The sequence below is a fragment of the Microcaecilia unicolor genome, chromosome 9 (assembly GCF_901765095.1).
Source record: "Microcaecilia unicolor chromosome 9, aMicUni1.1, whole genome shotgun sequence".
NCBI classification, from domain to species: domain Eukaryota; kingdom Metazoa; phylum Chordata; class Amphibia; order Gymnophiona; family Siphonopidae; genus Microcaecilia; species Microcaecilia unicolor.
In genome coordinates this window covers 29,886,200-29,907,065 of record NC_044039.1, presented here as the reverse complement: position 1 = coordinate 29,907,065, position 20,866 = coordinate 29,886,200, and positions in this window count along the sequence as shown.

Below are 20,866 nucleotides of genomic sequence, written 5' to 3'. Positions count from 1 at the left end.
GGGCAGAATTTACACCACTGTATGAAATGCAATGGCCAGGAAAGACCGCCTTCATATAATCAATGTAAAATTCCTCAGATGTAATGCAATGATTCCACAGGGCCTGAATGTCTCAGCATTTGTTAGATTAATATCTGCAGTAGAGGTAAAAAGGATTTGGACAGTCTGGAAAAAATGTTTGCTTGACAATAATAGTAAAAATGACCATAATCGTTCATACCTTTAAAAATATTACAGTACTGTATTGTGAAAAAATATGCAGTATAAATCATTCAGGGTGTACGGTGAACTCTAGATTTAAGGTCAATTGTCTTTAATGCCACCCCACTAATAAATATAACACATACTCATACTTGGTATGTACAGCTGGGTAAGTGAACCATTGTGGTTAGACATATAGGAAGTAATTTTATACAATTATTTTTGCCCGTATGTGCTTATCGGTGGGTATAGTCCACCCTAAGAACATTGAGAAGTAGAACTAAAAGTCTTATCTGCATATGATTTGCATAGGCCAACGAGCTTGGTGTTGACCTGTCCTTTGGACCAGGGCCGCCGAGAGACTGAGCCGGGCCCAGGGCAAGGCTGCGCCCTCCTCTCCAGGATCGCCGCCACCCCACCCCCCAAGGATCGCCCCCCCCATCCAAGGATCCCCCCCACCCAATCACTACTTCTGTCGCCACCCTCTCCTGCTCCCAGGCCACTGGCGCCGCAGTTCCCAGTCTCCACCTACCTACCCTCTGCTCCCTTCTATCTGCCATCTGATCACTTAAATTGAAAAAAAAAATCTCTAAAGCAGCAGGTGCAGCGCCTTCTGTGCAAAAGCGGCAGATCGCCTCGGGCGGACCTTCCCTCACTGTGTCCTGCCCTTGCAGAAATAGGAAGTTACATCAGAGGAGAGTGGGAGATGATGAGGGAAGGCCTACCCGATGCGATCTGTCGCTTTCGCAGAGAAGGCACTGCGCTGCTGCTTTAGAGAATTTTTTTAAATGCATGGGGTCGAACGACAGACAGAAGGGAGATGAGGGTAGGCAGGTGGAGACGAGACTGCGGCGCCAGCGGCCTGGGAGCAGGAGAGAGCGAGAGACTCCGGCACCGGGCCCTCCTTGGTGGCCCGGGCCTGGGGAATTTTGCCCCCATGCCCCCCCTCTCGGTGGCCCTGCTTTGGACCCTGTTAAAAGCCAGGAAGCCCCAGATTGTGGAGTGGGAATTTCCCCAGGTTATGTAGGACCCAGAGGTGGGTGGAGTAGGGAGGATTTTGGGACTCACCCTGAGTCAAGAAAAGAGCCCTGATCAGGACCTAATGGCCAGGGAGCCTAGGGAAGAAGAGATGGAGCTCTACCATGAACCAACCCTGCTTGGAGTATTGGTAGTGGATTGCTTTGGAGACTTGGTCTACACCTTTGGGTAGGCAGTGACCTCTACAATGATCTCTTATAAAATATTAACTAGCATAAAAGTATGTGCCATGAGATAATGGTATACATTTTCCCAGTAGGCTTGTTCAGGGGTGGAGAATGGGTGAAGCGCTCAAGTATATGCATAGATTTTAAAATATATTAACAGGTGGTAAGTGTCAGGCTCCCTGTTATAAAATTACCCTTGCATAGCACACCTGTGGGGTTCTCAACCCAGTGCTTGGGGCACACATAGCCAGTTAGGTATTCAGGATACCCACAATGAATATGCATGAGATAAATTTGCATGTCCTACATCCATGGTATACAAATTTATCTCATGCCTACTTGTTGTGGGTATCCTGAAAACCTGACTGGCTAGGTGTGCCCTAAGGACTGGGATGAGAACCCCTGCCATAGAGAATGGTTGGGGTGAACCATAATCTCTTTTCATTTGCCAAAGCACATTAAAGATTTTCACTTAAAGTGCATTAACAGCCCAAGATAAGGTGCATTAAGTGCAAAACTCTTGGTAAATGTGGGTACATTCTTGGCATTTAGGAGAAGGCAGCCATGCTGCTAATGTGCAAAGCAATTAACCATACCTCTGAAGGTGTAACTAACTGCCCTGCATTGATGGTTGTGCAAGCAGTTACCTCCCCCCCCCCCCCCCAGATTCTATAGTGGCGCCTAAAAATCGGTGCTAAAAATTTTATGTGCTGAGCGCTTTTCTATAAAGGGTAAGCGTCTTTTAAAGAATAGTGCTTAAGGCATAAACCTCACCTGAAACAGGTGTAAATGCCCCAGAACGCCACTGAAACACACCTAGCCATGCCCCCTCAAAATTTATGCACATTAGGATTTACCCACGGATCGTTATAGAATACGATCTGCGTGTTAATCCTAATTAAGGTCAATTAACACCAATAATTGGTTGTTAGCAGCCAATTATTGGTGCTGATTGGCTCATTAAGCAATCAAGTTGTGCGTGCAAATCGGCTACTTGCGCTAATTTGCACTCGCAACTTTAGTCGCTGTTTATAGCATCCGGGAGTTAGTGCTGAAAGTTGTATGTGCAAATTACAGAGGTCAGTTATGTGCCTAGCAGTTAGATGCACATGTTATAAAATACTAGCATTTATGCACCTAACTCACTTATACCAGCCTTTGACGTGGTGTAAGTCAGGGGTGGGCTGACCATTTGGGCAACTGGAACCCTGCCCAAGGGCCCAGGGGCTCTCCCCCCCCCCCCCACTGCAACACTACAGCCCCCCCGAGCCTCAGTGGGTCTTCCCAGATCCCATCTGGCCTCTGGGAGGGTAGGAAAGAGCAACACTCTTTCTTGCCTGCTGTTGCTATTTAGTCCGACACCGCCGTGTTTTAAAAATGGCCGCCGAGACTCCCTGCGGCAGTCTCACGAGACTGTCAAGACCTGCGAGACTACCATGGGAAATCTTGGCACCCCATTTTGAAAACACAGCTGCGCCAGGCAGAATAATGGTAGTGGGCAGAAAAGAATTGGGTTCTTTCCTGCTCCTGAAGAAACCACTAGATCACCAGGGCTCTTCAAGATAGGACCGGAAAGGGCCCACTGAGGCTCAGGGGAGTATAGTATGCGGGAGGGGGTCAGCATCTGTGGCAGTGGGGGGAGGGCTGTAGTGTGTGGGGGGTGGCGGGCAGCAGCCGGGGGGGGGGAGGGGACCAATGACCTCTATTGCCTGGGGGCCCATATCGCTGTCAGTCCGCCCCTGGTGTGAGTACTCACGCTTAAATTAAGGCTTGTATATGCAGATTTGCGCTAGTATTCTACAGTGGTAGTTGTACGCAATTACAGTGGCAGTTGTACGCATAATTGCTGTTATAGAATCTTTGCTTAGTGCGCTGTATCCTGGTGCCTAACTTAAGTCGCTATTTCTTGAATCTACCCCTTAGTGCATTAGAGACACCTGTGTTAATAGCAAAGCACACTCTCTAGAAATAAAACACAACGGCGAAGGTAATGAAGAGAACAAAAACGTCTTTATTCCAAATCTTGGAATGACTCAACACGGCCGTGTTTTGACTAAAGGGCCTTCATCAGGAGTCTACACATACAGTCTAAAGTTATTGCTGCATAACCACGCAGTCCGATAGATATAACAACGCTAAAATGCGGTAATTGAAACACTCATCAATAATGTAATGAATGTACATTAAACTGCAATACAACCAAATCATCGTTAAATGCTCTCCGCAAAATCTGTGAAACTTATATTGCGGTTTAATTTATGCTTATTACGCCTGATGCAGGCCCTATAGCCAAAACATGGCCATGTCGAGTCATTCGAAGATTTGGAATAAAGACATTTTTGTTCTCTTCGTTGCCTCCACTGTGGTGGTTTCTTGCTGTTTGGCTGTGGAGTGTGGTTCTTCTGTGGTTTTCTTGAAAGCACACTCTCTTCCCATTCCCTGCCTTTATCCAGCCTCCTAATGTGAAATTTTGTGTTCGGTGTTTAATCTGGCAGTTATCAAGCACTGTTTATATGGCGTGTTAACTGTTGTTTTTTAAAACCTCTTCATTAGCTGTTCATACACATTAAAACCCACATTAAACACCAAACATGCTTCAGTAATAAGCATCTAAATATTGTGTAGAGGAATTTAAAGGCAATAAAGTTTCAGTATTTCCAGATGGACACAACAGAGAAGAAAAAGGTTTTGGATATGAAGCAAAAATCCATTACGATTTCCTTGCAAGTGTTCATTAATATTTAAAGATAAGAGATATGTTTTCTTCGAACCGGAACAATTACTTATGTTTCTTAATATGCAAAGCAGCAAGGAGCAATCTCAGACGCGAAGCGGTCTTTTTTCTTTTGATAGGGGTAACCGCCTGCTTATTTTCTTTAGGAAATTTTCATTGTTTAGCCAACTTCCTTTGGTATATTGACTTAAATCTTGATATCTTTCCCATATTAGTGGACTGTTTAAACCAACATTGTACTGTTTGTTAGAAGAAGAAAAGTTTCTATTTTCTTCTTTTTTTTTATCTTTCTTTTAGTATTTTGCTAAATATTGGTGTATCTATTTAAAGATTGTATCTTTGTATAAAATGAAAATGAATAAATATATAAAAAAAGTTACTGTATGTGTATGAAATCAAATGAAATGTGTATGTCTGAAATGAATGCCAGCTTCTAGATGATGAGAGTGAATTAAAGCTGCAACACATCCAGGGAGCAATTCTATAAGCTGGTGCCACCAGTGAGGTACGCCGATGCCACACGCTGAGCTCCAATTCTGTGCATCAAGATACTGTTATACAATCAAACATATAAACGGCGAGTGACCGACTCACTCGCAAATGCGCAGTAGAGACTTCCCTCTCTGTCCCGCCCCCGCGTCAATACGTGATGACGAGGGCGGGACAGAGAGGGAAACTGCGCCGCCGAGGTTGATACCACTCCCCCCCCCACCCGCCCACCCGAGGTCGCCGCTACCGTTACCCCCCCCCCCCCAACACACATACACCTGGCCCGGGCCCTCTCTCCACTACTAAACTTACACATCCATTCGCCGGAACGCAGCAAGCACATCAGCTGAGCTGCCGTCGGCCTTCCTTCCCTGCCTGTGTCCCGCCCTCACTGATGTTACATCACAGGAGGGCGGGACACAGGCAGAGAAGGAAGGGCCGACGGCAGCTCAACTGATGTGCGTGCTGCGTTCCGGTGAATGGATGTGTAAGTTTAGTAGCGGAAAGAGAGAGAGGGCCCGGGCTGGGTGGAGGGATGGTGGCGGCGACTCCAGGGGGGGGGGGAACGGTAGCGGTGGCGACCTCACGGGGGGGGGGAGGGAGGGGGAAGGAAGGAAGGAAGGAAGGAAGGAAGGAAGGAAGGAAGGAAAACCCCAATACCAGCCCGTTTTTACGGGCTCAACGGCTAGTACTAACATAAACCTGGATTAGCACATCTGAAGTTAGATGCAAACATTTATGCCAGGACAATGGCAGGTGTAAACGGGCAGGCTTGAGTGTGCCAAGCAACGTGTGTAATCTACAGTTTTCTATAAGTTGCATACATAAGTTGGAAATGAGAGGCTGACTGAAACCAGTGGTTATGGTCTAACATGCACCCCCGGTGTTCCTGTTGAAATCTGCGAATTTCCCAGAACCGGATGGTTGTAGTCGGGCCAGGTTCTGGAAATACACTGCAGAACACTGGGAGTGATACAGAGACACTAACCACGTCTTCCGTCCTCAAAGGGCGGGAGAGGAAAAAAAATAAACTAAATTTGGAATTCTTTCTTAAATTTTCTTTATAGAGAAAATGCAATGCTTCTGATTACTTTAAATATAGTAACAATTTTTTATTTTAATAGTTGTATTCAAAACCTCTTTCCAGTTATTGTGTGCAAGATTGGATGCATGTTTACCCAATCTTCTAAGGTTTATTTATTTAATTTTAACCCCATATTACAATGGTTCCTGCCAAAATGAAATCTATGGCCTAAATTTGCAGCTCAGCTTTGGCCAGAACCAAAGCCAAAACTGAAAGTTGTGCCTGCCCCCCCCCCCCCCCCCACAGTGGAAGATGGGGTCTCTGTGCCTCCTCGATGGAGAATGGATCACTGCAAAGCACTGCTGCTGCCCCCAGAGCCCCCTTGAGCATCAGTGGGCCCTCTCCAGGCCTACCTTAACAAGCCCTGGTGGTTTAGTGGCCTCTTTGGGGGCAGGAAAGAACACCACTCTTTCCTGCCCCTTGTTGCCACTGCCACAACTTTAAAATGGCTGCCGAGACTGCCGCGGGAGGTTCCAGCAGCCATATTGAGATTGGAGATTGGTACCAGCATAACCAAGAGCAATCTCAATATGGCTGCCGGGACCTCCCACAGCAGTCTCGGCAGCCATTTCAAAGTGGCAACGGAAGCAGGGAGAGCAGTGGGTAGGAAAGACCAGGGTTTTTTCTTGCCCCCAAAAAGGCCACTAGACCACTAGGACTTGTTAAGGTAGGCCTGGAGAGGGCCTATTGATTCTCGGGGTGGGGGGCAGAGGTGCCGATGGGGGGGGGGGGGGGGGGGGGGGGAGTTAGTTGGGGGCGGCCTGGGGTGGAGGAGGAGAGTTTCAGTTTCAGCTGAAAATGCCCCAACATTTTTGGCCAAAACCCAAACCCAGATTTTGGGTTGGCTTTCGGTGCCGAATCTGAAACGTGCTTAAGGGGCCCTTTTACTGCAGTGTAGCATGTGCTAACGAAATTAGCGTATGTTAAATTCTAAGACGCCCATAGATATAAAACGGGCTTAGCATTTAGGTGTGCTAAATCTGTTAGAGCACCAAGCTTTAGGAAAAGGGCCCTTAAGACACGTGGAGGGGCATAATCGAACGAAAACGTCTATCTCCATGGGCGTTTATCTCCAAGAACAGGTCCGTGAAGGGGCGGACCGAACCGTATTTTGGGAAAAAATAGACGTCCATGTTTTATTCGACAATTTGTGAGCTGGGCGTTTTTGTTTTTCAGCGATAATGGAAAATGAAAGCGCCCAGCTCAAAAACGAATAAATCCAAGGCATTTGTTTGTGGAAGGGGCCAGGAGTCGTAGTGCACTGGTCCCCCTCACATGCCAGGACACCAACCGGGCACCCTAGGGGGCACTTTTACAAAAAAAAAAAAAAGGTAAAAGAGCTCCCAGGTGCATAGCACCCTTCCCTTGTGTGTTGAGCCCCCCAAATCCCCCTCAAAACCCACCACCCACAAGTCTATACCATTACTATAGCCCTAAGGGGTGAAGGGGGGCACCTACATGTGGGTACAGTGGGTTTGGGGGGGCGGTGTGGAGGGCTCCCATTTACCAGCACAAGTGTAACAGGTGGGGGGGGGGATGGGCCTGGGTCTACCTGCCTGACGTCCACTGCACCCCCTAGTAACTGCTACAGTGACCTGCATACTGCTGCCAGGGAGGTGGGTATGACATTTGAGGGTGAACATAAAAAGTTGTGAAACGGCATATGTTTGTGGTGGGAGGGGGTTTGTGACCACTGGGGGAGTCAGGGGAGGTCATCCCCGACTCCCTCCAGTGGTCATCTGGTCATTTAGGGCACTTTTTGGGGCCCTATTCGTGGAAAAACAGGGTCCAGGAAAAGTGCTCTAAATTCTCGCTAAAAACGCATATTTTTTTTCCATTATCGGCGAAAGGCGCCTATCTCTGATCGGCCGATAACCACGCCCCAGTTCCGCCTTCACCACGCCTTTGAGACGCCCCCATCAACTTTGTCCGCATCCGCGATGGAGTGCAGTTGAAAACATCCAAATTCGGCTTTTGATTATACCGCTTTATTCGTTTTTGTGAGATAAACGTCTATCTCCCGATTTGGGTCGCAATTTAGGCGTTTTTCTTTTTCAATTATAAACTGGTTAATGGAGTGGTGGAGTAGCCTAGTGGTTAGTGCAGTGGACTTTGATCCTGGGGAACTGAGTTCAATTCCCACTGCAGCTCCTTGTGACTCTGGGCAAGTCACTTAACCCTCCATTGCCCCTGGCAGTGGCGTACCAAGGGGGGGGGCGGTCCGCTGGTCCGCCCCGGGTGCCAGTGGGTGGGGGGTGCTCCGCTCCCGCCACCTCCCATGGCCATTCCCGTGGCGTCGCACATTTAAAAAAACGGCAAAGCAGCGTCGCAGGCAGCGCCTCGTGCCCTGCTTGTAAAAAAAAAAATTTGATTGGAAGGCCCGAGTCGACGTCAAGACGAGGAGAAGGAAGGAGATTTAATTTTTTTTTACAAGCAGGGTACGAGGCGCTGCCTGCGACGCTGCTTCGCCGGTTTTAACGGGACTGAGGTGGGGAAGGAGAGGGGCGAAAGGGACTCGGGTGGGGGTGTTTAGAGGGGAGAAGGGGACTGGGGTGGGGGTCTCAGACAGGGGAGGGGAGAAGGGGACTGGGGTGGGGATCTCAGAGGGGAGAAGGGAAGGGGAGGGGAGAAGGGGACTGGGGTGGGGGTGTTCAGAGGGGAAAAGGGGAGGGGAGAAGGGGACTGGGGTGGGGAGAAGGGGACTGGGGTGGGGGTCTCAGAAGGGGGAAGGGGAGGGGGGAAGGGGACTGGGGTGGGGGTGTTCAGAGGGGAGAAGGGGACTGGGGTGGGGATCTCAGACAGGGGAGGGGGAGGGGAGAAGGGGACTGGGGTGGGGATCTCAGAGGGGAGAAGGGGACTGGGGTGGGGGTCTCAGACAGGGGAGGGGAGAAGGGGACTGGGGTGGGGATCTCAGAGGGGAGAAGGGAAGTGGAGGGGAGAAGGGGACTGGGGTGGGGGTGTTCAGAGGGGAAAAGGGGAGGGGAGAAGGGGACTGGGGTGGGGGTCTCAGACAGGGGAAGGGGAGGGGGAAAGGGACTCGGGTGGGGGTGTTCAGAGGGGAGAAGGGGACTGGGGTGGGGGTCTCAGACAGGGGAGGGGAGAAGGGGACGGGTGGGGATCTCAGAGGGGAGAAGGGGAGGGGAGAAGGGGACTGGGGTGGGGGTGTTCAGAGGGGAGAAGGGGACTGGAGTGGGGGTCTCAGAGGGGAAAAGGGGAGGGGAGAAGGGGACTTGGGTGTGGATCTCAGACAGGGGAGGGGAGAAGGGGACTGGGGTGGGGGTGTTCAGAGGAGAGAAGGGGACTGTGGTGGGGGTCTCAGACAGGGGAGGGGAGAAGGGGACTGTGGTGGGGGTCTCAGACAGAAGGGGAGGGGAAAAGGGGACTGGGGTGGGGGTGTTCAGAGGGGAGAAGGGGGCTGGAACTGGGGGCTGAAAAAAGGGGCAGAGAGAGAGAGGGGACAGATCCTAGATGGAAGGGGGAGCGAGAGGGAGGGCAGACCCTGGATGGATGGGAGAGGGAGGGCAAATGGTGGATTGAAGGGGCAGAGAGAAAGGGCAGGCAGTGGATGGAAGGGATGGCAGAGAGGGCAGACACTGGATGGCAGAGAGAGAGAGAGAGAGAGAGAGTGAAGACAGATGCTGGATGGAAGGAAGACGGTGAAAAGAAGATGAGGAAAGCAGAAACCAGAGACAACAAACTGTAAATAAAATATATTTTTTAATTTTTTTTGCTTTAGGATAAAGTATTGTAGATGTGTTAAATGTTTATAATAGAACATGTAAATAAGGTAATCTTTTTATTGGACTAATTTTAATACATTTTGACTAACTTTCGGAGAACAAAACCCCCTTCCTCAGGTCAGGATAGGATACTGTAACAGCACTATACTGTACTGACCTGAGGACGGAGGTTTTGGCCTCTGAAAGCTAAATGTATTAGTCCAATAAAATGGTATTATTTTACTTTCTATATTTGTTTTATTTCTATTTGTTAATTTGTAAAGTGGTGATTGGTACTTGTTAGGTTTTTTTTTCAAATTTACATCTGCTGTCTTTATATTTTGCACAGTACTAGGGGACAGTTTCTGTTTCTGTGGTGTTGCATTGTATGCAGAGTCTGCCATTGGGGGTTCAGTTTAATTTTTGTCTAAATAGAAAGTTTATGATTACTTATTCTATAGTGGATTAGGGTGTATCTGTGTTTGTGAAAAAGACATGGCTTTCAGTTGGTATTGACTGTGCAGGATCTACGATCTGTACTATTCTGTCTGGTTTTGTTTTACAATAGGTGAATTGATGTTCTAGTGCTCACTGTAGTGTTTAAGATGCTTTCCTTTTCCTTGTGTGACTCGTAGAAATGACTGCTTATGGTATGGTAGAATTGCTCTATAGGTCCTGAGTGTTTTGTATTCTCGGCATGCCTAGTACTGGATTTGGGGGGGGGAGGGTGTTAAAAAATGACCGGCCCCGTCAACTACCCTAGGTACGCCACTGGCCCCTGGTACAAAATAAGTACCTGAATATATGTAAACCGCTTTGTATGTAGTTGCGAAAACCTCAGAAAGGTGGTATATCAAGTCCCATTTCCCTTTCCCTTCCTTAATGCTCTGTTGTAGAATAGCACCTAGTGCGCTTATACGTGTTAAGTGCCAGTTTTCTTGCTTCATATACGTGCAAGGTGCCTATAAACATAGGAACCAGCTCTGTGGGTGCTTCAGCACCCCCAGTATTGAACAGATTCCTTGATTGTGTCCAAGGAGAAGTAATTTCCTTTGGGTTCAGCACCCCCAATAATTTTGAAAAGTTGATTCCTATGTCTATAACCTATAGAAAAGCCCTTTTAATAGTTGCCAAATCATTGCAACTTCTTTAACCCCCTAAAGAGTTCAAAACATATTAAAAAAAAAAACTCAATTATGAATTAATGGAGGAAAACAGTGTAAGTCTCTACAATGCTTTTCACCTTTATGGACTCATTATGATTTCATCCTGAAGGTTACATTTAAAAGGGTGGAAGGACTCGTTATGATTTCACTCTGAAGGTTACATTTAAAAGAGTGGAAACGTTGGACAGCCTAGCCACAGTTCCAACAAGATTCGTCCCACAGTGAGTCAAGACAATTGGAGAGCTGTTTGAAAAGCCATGTGACAGAATTAATAGAATTTGTCTCACTGAGAGAAATGTTGAATCGAAGTACTGCTTGATATGGTAACAACATGCGGACACAGATCGAATCCAGTATGGATGTGGTATTCCTGACCACGTAACGTTAAGTGCCTAGATTTATTACATTTGATTATAGAAAACAGTGAAAGTTCAAGGTTTACTGTTTAGTGAAACAGCACACAAAGAGCAAGTGATAGAATTGACGTATTACCGTGTTTCCCCAAAAATAAGACACTGTCTTATATTAATTTTTGCCTCCCAAAATGCGCTAGGTCTTATTTTCAGGGGCTGTCTTATTTTTCGGGGAAACATCGGGGTTGGATTGGGGTTGGCCCGCCCGCTCTCTGTCGCTCCAGGAACTAACCTTAAACGCCTCCTTTCACCTTCGCAGCAAGCAGCAGCAGGGCAGGCCACTCCTTCCTTCCGTGTCCCGCCCTCGCCTGACGTAACGTCCGCGAGGGCAGGGCACGGAAGGAAGGAAGGAGAGGTCTGCCCTGCTGCTGCTTGCTGCGAAGGTAAAAGGAGGCGTTTAAGGTTAGTTCCGGGAGCGACGGAGGGTGGGTGGGGGGACCCAGTGACCTCGGGTGGGGGGCAGCCAGGGCGCGGCCTTGTCCGGTTCTCGGCGGCCCTGCTTTCAAACAAAAATTTGCTAGGTCTTACTTTCGGGGGAGGCCTTATACCTACCAATTCAGGAAAACCTCTACTAGGTCTTATTTTCGGGGGTTGTCTTACTTTCGGGGAAACAGGGTAGTTCTTTAATTTTGTGGGAGGTGAATATTTATTATTTAAAATCAATTAGAGCACGGGTGTGCAATTGCTCATAAAAATTGAAAAAATATTCAAAGAGAAGTTCTATGATCGAGAAACTTGTCCACCCTTAGAGAAGTAATTCACTTTGGTGTAGTCTCGCTTGGGTGAGTTTATACTCTGAGAACTTCCTTATGATCTTTATATATTAATATACAAAAACTATCTCCATATCTTTTAGATTTCTTTTTGGGTCAATCCTTTCACTATTTCATCTCCTTTAAACCATAATCTGGTTTTTACAACTTGTTATTTCACTTTTATGGGACATTATTGAACTGTTCACACTGGGACAAAGTCTATGAGTACCCTTCACCCGCTGGCTTTGCACCCGTTCTGAAGGTGAAAGTATGTCCTATCTTTGCTTTGAAATTTGGCACAGATACAGGGTTGCTTGTGATTGTTGTGCCTTCTGAGAGTATAGCCTATGTGGATATATGAACCATTTATAGCACCTTCCAGGAGCCATTTTAGAATCCTGTCCTACATTAGCCTAAAAACCTCTGGTCCAATCAAATAACCAATGAATGCCTAGTGCTTCTACAAAGTGACACGTTTTCAGAACTTGAAATTGAGGTCTGCCATTTTGTCAACAGGACGAGAGCATGAAGTTTACCTCTACTGAAATGATCAGATGTCTCATCTTTTCCTTCTGTAGGGCAAGAAGTGAATTCAGTGGCTACCAAATAGCCAATTCATGGTGGCTGTAGACTTGTGCTGGAAACTGTACTTTGACCATGAGTTTGTTGAGCACAAGCCCGACCCAATAATCCAAACAAAAAAATGTCAAATTTTATTTCAGAGGTTTTTCAGTATGTGCAATCTGAGTTTTATTTGAACAGCTCTCTAAGCTTTCCTTTCTCTTTGAAAAGTCACTTTTACAGAACTTGTTTTAAGCATATGTAGAGCCTTTACCAAGATTACAATTCATTTCAGTTGTTCGTAAGGCTGACGGTGTATGCTCAATGACTGGACCAGTTTCGATTCTATGTGGAAATAGTACAAACTTACGGACATATGGAGGTAATTTTACAGAATTTTCCAAACCGATTTGCATTCTTATCATCTCAGGGCCCGTTAATCAACATTCATGACATTTCATTCCTCTATTTTTATACTTTCCAGAACATCACTGTACTTTTGTATGGCAAGCTGTTTCAAAGTGATACTTAAAAATAGGACTATTGTATCTATATAGTGATTGTCATCGTTAAACTTTACAAAAATATTTTATATGATATTCTTTTTACATTTTAATCAAGTATGTTCTTAAACAAAACAATAGCACCACAGTGGCATTTCTGGCCAAAGCAGTAAAGGGTAAAGCACCCATGCTGCATTCTTGAACAGTCAATATACGGGTTTGGGGCCCTTGTGCTATTATAGAAATTTAGGGGTTCATATGCATCCAGTAGCACTTAGCATTTTGCTGACCGCTACGACGTTATGCCTGGAAATTCATTGCCGGGCCATGTCCGGCTCTGGCACTGTATTTCCGGGTTTACGGAGCCGGCTATACCATAGTTGGTTAAGCGCGATATTCAGTACGTAACCAGTTATGGGGCACTGCATAAGATAGGACTGACTTTTATATGGTCCTTTTCATGCATTGACCTTGACTGGTTAAGTACTGAATATTGGTATTTAACTGGCCAAGTGCTGACTCCGCCCCTGGAATGCTCCCCAAATAGCCGGTTTTACATTAGGTGATAACTGGTCATTGTCAGCAGCGCTAACTGAATAGTGCTGCTGAAAATGACCAGTTAGCCCTGAACAAGCGATTTAACCGTCCAGGAGCCATTTCTGGCCGGTTAACTTGCTTTGAATATTGACTTCTTAGAAAATGATGGCAAACAAAGACTCGCCTATCTAGTCTGTCCGTTCCAGATTCGAAACCACAGAAAATAGTCTTAGGCTTTGCCCCCACTTTCTCACAGCCAAAGATCTTCTACATTGAGCTCATTGTTTCTTGAATTCTGCAATTGCTCTGCCTCTACACCTGTACTAGAAGACTCTTCCACCACCCTTTCTAAGAAGATATATTTTCTAATGATGTTCCTGAGTCCACTCTTTATCTCCCGTTTGAATGCTCTTGTTCTGGGAATTCTTTTTCTGTCAAAACACATCCTTTCTCTTTTATAAGGTATATATATATATATATATTTTTTAGGGCCATAGGTCTCATTTCAGAGGATTTATGATCTCTGTTCCCTCTAAGTTGAGTGGTAGTCTTCCACCTACAGTCCTGCCTTTAGGGGGAGCTGTTTCACTATTACATTTTCAATAGTGAGGGACAGGCAAGCTGTGTAGGACTCCAGGGAACCTGCCTGTCCCTAGTGATTGAAAACACAATACTGAAGCACTGCTCCCCCCTCCTTGGCAGCAGTGCAGTTGGAGGACTCCAGCGTAGAGGGAACAGTGCTTATGATACAGATTCTGTACCATTTTGGCAGACTTTACTGGTCTTTATCTATGCTGTTTCATATAAGCCATGTTACAGATGAGTTATGTTTAGATGTCAATGTGTATGCTACCTAGACAGAGAATTGATTTCTGCTTGATAAAGAATATCTATTTTATCCATGTCTTTTCTTTCCAAGTTCTTCTTGTTGCAACATCCTATTCTAGATACCTGCAGTTAGGTGGAAAATGAAGAAGCCGTGTTAGTACTGAGGAGCAATGAGTGGGAGAAACGGTCTTTTCAAGAAGATATTTAAAAGACTTCTGGTACTGTTCAACAACTACTATAACCACGGTAACCGTATTATATCCTACACAGGGATCAATGTTCAGCTGGCAGCGGTTAGGATTTATACACTGACCGCTGGACTTGGATATTCAGGGCTGGGCACTATAAGGGTCTTTGGTGGTGCCCTGAAGCTGTCCAGATATATCTGTGCTGTGCCTGCATAATAACTGGGCACAGTTAGGGCTGCTATTAATGTGGTCCTACTTGTCTAGTGAGCTATGCAGACACTGGAACTGAATATTGTCAGTGCCCACATAAATCCTGGTTCAGGCCAAACTCTGACCCTGGTCGGCCCTGGCACTAACTGGCAAGTGGCACAGTGGTTAGAGCAGATATTTAATGGCACTGTTCCGTTAAATCTCTAAAGAAAGCACCAAGAGCCTTCAAAATCAGGACAAAGTTCCTTTAATCACACAACTTGGACAACAGTCTTCTAAAAATGACCTGACACGGGCCGTATTTTGGCACACAGCGCCTGCCTGCATCAGGAGTCGCAAGGGTTGTAGTGTGTAAATGTACAGTAGCAAGTCAAAACTGACTGACTATCAATAATGGACAGCATTTTTATTGTAATACATGTGTGGAGGAGCAAGCCTCGCTACTGTACATTTAGACACTATAACCCTTATGACCCCTGATGCAGGCGCTGGGTGCCGAAACATGGCCCGTGCCGGGTCATTATTTTAGAAGATTGTTGTCCAAATTGGGTGATTAAAGGGAATGGGAAATGGGACTTGATATACTGCCTTTCTGTGGTATTTTGCAACTACATTCAAAGCGGTTTGCATATATACAGGTACATATTTTGTACCTGGGGCAATGGAGGGTTAAGTGACTTGCCCACAGTCACAAGAAGCTGCAGTGGGAATCGAACTCAGTTCCCCAGGATCAAAGTCTACTGCACTAACCACTAGGCTACTCCTCCACTAGCAACATTCCATGTAGAAGCCTGCCCTTGCAGATCAGCAACGCGGCCGCGCAGGCTTCTGTTTCTGTGAGTCTAACGTCCTGCACATACGTGCAGGACATCAGACTCACAGAAACAGAAGCCTGCACGGCTGCGTTGCTGATCTGCAAGGGCAGGCTTCTACATGGAATGTTGCTAGTGGAATAGCAACATTCCATGTAGAATCTCAAATAGTAGCAACATTCCATGTAGAATCTCAAATAGGGAAAGGGAACTGGGACTTGACATACCGCCTTTCTGAGGTTTTTGCAACTACATTCAAAGTGGTTTACATATATTCAGGTACTTATTTTGTACCTGGGGCAATGGAGGGTTAAGTGACTTGCCCACAGTCACAAGGAGCTGCAGTGGGAATCAAGGAACTTTGTCCCGATTTTGAAGGCTCTTGGTGCTTTCTTTCGACATTTGGACTTTGTTCTGTACTTTGAATCCTCTCTGTGCTGTACTGTTCAGTTAAATGCCACTGAATATTCCCTCCTGAATATTCCACTCAGTGTGATTTAACTGGGCAGGAACCTCTCCTGTCTGTTTAAATCATTTTGAATACTGGGCCATAGTGTTTGCAGAAGAGTAAAGTACTAGTAACTTTGCTGTCTCTGGAGAAAGTTAGATTCTTTGCTGTTCCTGATATGCATTTCTATTGCTCCAGTACAAGAATGATCCAAAGATAAAGCTGTACATGAGCTTTCTAGACCATATTAGTCCCTTTTCCAGGTGCTACAATACAAACTGTGACTATCCAGTTGAGGTAAAGAGTTACAAGCAGGTATCTTATATAATAATTCTCACCCCCAACGTTCTATGCGTCTGCCTGCCTGTGTTCGTAACTTTCTTCACAGATGGACTCCGAAGCCCCGAGGGTTGGCGGCGGGAAGGGGGGCTCGAGAGGGTCACGGCACGGGGGTCCAGGGGTCAGGAACTCCGAGGGGGGTTGGGAAATCAGAGGAAGGGGGGTCTGTAAATCGGAGGGAGGGAGGCAGGGAGGTGGGGTCTGGAACTCAGAGAGAGGGGGGTCTGCAAATTGGAGGGAGGGAGGCAGGGAGGTGGGGTCTGGAACTCAGAGAGAGGGGGGTCTGTAAATCGGAGGGAGGGAGGCAGGGAAGTGGGGTCTGGAACTCGGAGAGCGGGAGGGGTCTGGAACTCGGAGGGGGGTCTGGAATTCGGAGGGGAGAGGGGTGGAGGGAGGGGGGTCTGGAATTCAGAGGGAGGGGGTCTGGAACTTGGAGGAGGGGACGAGAGGGGAGGGGGTGAATGCACCACCTGTACAAAAACTAAAAAAAAAAAAAAAAACCCAAAAAACGGGACGACGACCCTGGAACTCGGAGGGAGGGAGAATGATGACCCTGGAACATGGAGGAAGGGGGGGACACTGGAACTGGATGGGAGGGAGGGGCCCCAGGCACACACACACTCACAGACACACTCGCACCCAGTCTCACTCTCTCTGTCACACACACACACACACACACACACACACACACTCGCAGATTCACTCTCTCTCTCTCAAACAGTCACTCTCACACACACTCTCTCAAACATACACACTCCGAGGAAAACCTTGCTAGCGCCCGCTTCATTGGTTTCAGAAACGGGCCTTTTTTACTAGTTGTAGAGAATTTAGTCGAGAATACCCATACAAACCGGCCTAGTCTGCCACAGATCTCCATGTACTGAGCGTAGAGTTTGTGGAATTCTGTTCTTATCTGATATCCTACGTTCAGTTTTAGTTTTTCCTTATGAGGTGGCGCACTCGGTTCAAAATTCAGCACAATAGAAACATGTCTGTGTGCAAAGCTGTTCAAAATGCGTTTGCTGGGCCACATGCTGGAGATGTTTATCTAGTCTGATTAGCTACTGGAAAATAAGTATCTATAAACCAGGAGGTCAACATTCAGTGGCATGATTACTACAGAAAGCTAGATGGATTACTTATCTGCTTATCTTTATACTACAGTTTTAGCCACGCTGTCTTCTAAATATGTGGTCCTGAATTTAAATGGCCAAGTTATCCATTTAAGTAAGGACTACTATCCAGATAACTTTTGGTCTCTGCTGTAGAACAGCTCCCAGCCCCTTCCTCCTCCCAAATGCTTTATTATGGCCAGGCTTTGAAATATCCAGCCAAAAGTTTTGTGGTGGCTGGCCCTGAATTTTCAGCATAAACGATTTATGTGGTTAACTTCGAAGTTAACCACATACATCATTTTGAATATCAACCCCCGTGAGTCTCTAGTTTGTCTGACCGATGTGCCAGAGTACATATGTTATAACTCTCTCATGAAGCCCCAACTTTGACCCGATCTCGTTTTGGCAAGTAGTGAAGGTGAAAAGATTAGTGAGACAGAGAGAGAGGGGAGAGCAAGCAAAGAATAGGGAGGAGGAGGTGATAGGGAGAGAAGCAAAGGAAAAGAGATTATGTAAGTCAATATTAAATGTGTCTTTTTAGGTTTCTTAGCTCAGGTTGGTGGGGAAGAATTTAACTATTGAGCTCTCGTGCCTGCATCTAATTAACAGATAGAACAACATATTAATAAAGTTCCTCATTAAACAGCTATTACGTACTAATCTGATTCCTGTCAACTCACAGCATTTTTGACAGGATTAAGGAACCCCGCAATTCTTTATTTCTAAACATAAATTCAGAAATCAACTCTTGTGTCTTTTGGTGGCTGGAAAATCCATCTGGCTTGATGCAGTATCTCAGCATAGCTCATCGGAGGCATACTGTGTTGAAATGAAGATATACTGTAGAGTTCTGTTGTGAATGACAGCGTCATACATTTGATCTTTTCTCGGTGTCTTTATTTAGGATTTACCTATGTTCAGGCTTTCCCTGCTGGGCCCTCCCTGGGAGATGATTTTGGACAAAGGCCAGCAGGGAACTGTCGCACTTCATGCACGGAACAAGGAATCACATTTATCAATGACTTTTCTCATAGGGGTGGAAGTGGTGGAGAGAAAAACAGTTTCTGAATTGAAGAGAGCTTGGGAGTGATAGGGAGAGTAGATGGCGTGGATGAGCAGACTGGATAGGCCTTATGGTCTTTATCTGCCTTCATTTTTCTATGTTTCTAACACAGCTTAAAATGGCATACAATGGGAAATGCTCAGGGCCTCAGGCATCCTGCAATAAGTGCCAAATCAGTGTGTTCTAATCACATGCTATAAAATATATTTTTTGAGGCAGCATGTCAGGGGGTGCTCTAACCAGTTAGCACAACTACATTATCATGGGCTAACTGGTTAGCTCATGCGCCCTTACCGCCTAAATGGGTGTAAGTACACACGTTAATATTTTTAACGGCCCACACGAACGGCAACCTTGGCACATGCTAATAGCCAAAAAGGCACAAGGAGCCTTCAAAATTGAGAGTATCTCAGCCGTGCTTTATTGATCAGACCTGACACGGTCTGTGTTTTGGCAACAAATGCCTGCTTTAGGGGGGGTCCTATAGATATTTGATTCCAAAGAAAGGAGTAATCCAATACTGAAAAAAACAAACTTGTCTTGAAAAAGACAGGTCTGCTCTGGAATTCATGAAGAGATGCCAAAAAGCATGGGAACAAATCGTGAACCAAGCGGGGCGTTCCACCCTGTGACAATTGCACAAAACAACTGGCCTCGTTTGATGCAGCGCTAATCATGCCAGGGTTTGGCAATTCTTACAGGGTGGAACTCCCCACTGAGGTGGCGGTAAGGCTCCTGTGGTAATCCGGCGGTAACCGGGTAGCGGTAAAAGGGCCCCTAAGTTAGGATATAACATTGTACTAATATTTTAACGCAGATGACTTCCAAGCTTGCTATGTTGACGTACTGCATTTAAAAGCTCCCAAACAGTAGAGAGTGTTCTTTTATGATTAGATTTCAGACAGCTTCCACATTTTGGACTTTGCCATGATCATAAATATTGGAATCTCAGCCTTCAGAATGGCGTTGCCGATTCCTTTAGTTTTGTCAAAGATATGGCCAGTAGACTGCAAAGATAATCTGCTCATCAAAAGTGTATGACGTATTTTACAAGTACTTTCTGTCATATCATCTTTGGTTGAATGAAATGGTTAGAGCCAGAATTCCGCTCCCTGTCCCTGTCTCCTTGGCTTTTTACCTGTTACTCTTTTGGCCAGACACTTTTATATCACAAACTACAAAATAGCACCATTGCAGTATAAAACCGAGTTGTACATACTTATTTGATGCATGTGTACTGATGCAATAAAATTTAAGATGCTGCTGTAGATGAAGAAATGTCTATATAGTTGCAAAATAATTCTATTACCTGGAAAAAAAATCACTGGGGATTCAAGAGCCTACAGTTTTCAGCATAGCAAAATGGAATGAAAAATCTACAGGGCAACTCTATAATCGGGCACCAGTAGATGGTGTTCAGACATTTAAGACTCAATTCTATAAACTTGAGCACTGATCAAAATTAGCGCTCAGCGCTATTCTAGAAACAGCGCTCAGAGTTGGGCATTGTTTATCGAATAGCGTTTGGCACTGGGAGGGTGCAAGGATTTACACCAAGTAATAGCTGGTGCAAATTCTCATGCTTAATTAGGCACAGGTCTCCCTTATTTGATAAAACTATGCATAAATTCTAGGAATGCCCCTGATCCGCCCATGCCCCTGGAGCCTAAAGATACGCCTGCAAATTTTAATTAATGTCAATTAGTACTGATAATTGATTAGTAGCACCCAATTATTGGTGCTAATTGGCTTGTTAATTAAAGTAGTACATTTAAAACAAACCAACGTGTAATTAAACTCTGGAATTGGTTGCCAGAGAATGTGGTAAAAGCAGTTAGCTTAGCAGGGTTTAAAAAAGATTTGGATAATTTCCTAAAAGAAAAGTCCATAAGCCATTATTAAGGTGGACTTGGAAAAATCCACTTATTTCTAGGATAAGTAGCATAACATCTCTTTTACTGCTTTGGATCTTGCCAGATACTTGTGACCTGGATTGGCCACTGTTGGAAACAGGATACTGGGCTTCAATGAACCTTTGACCCAGTACAGCAATGCTTATGTTCTTATGTGCAAATTGGGTACGTGCCCAAATTTCTCTGTGCAATTTTGAGCACCATATATAGAAGTAGTGCAGTAATACTTATGCATGTAATTGCACTACTCTCTAAGACAGTGTGGAAGTGCCTTACTGTGTAACTGCAAAGGGGGGGGGGGGGGATATAGGTGGGTGAAACATGGGAGGGGCACTAGACACATGCAGTGCTCTACACATTATACACAGGTACTTTCTCTGTCCCTACTGGGCTCACAATCTAAGGTGGGGGTTTTTTTTGTACCTGGGGCAATGGAGGGTTAAGTGACTTGCCTAGGGTTACAAAGAGTTGCAGTGGGAACTGAACCCAGTTCTCCATGTTCTCAGTTCATTCCACTAACCATTAGGCTACTTCCTCCACTCTAACGTATGTGTACAACTTATAGAATACTATGAGTTACATG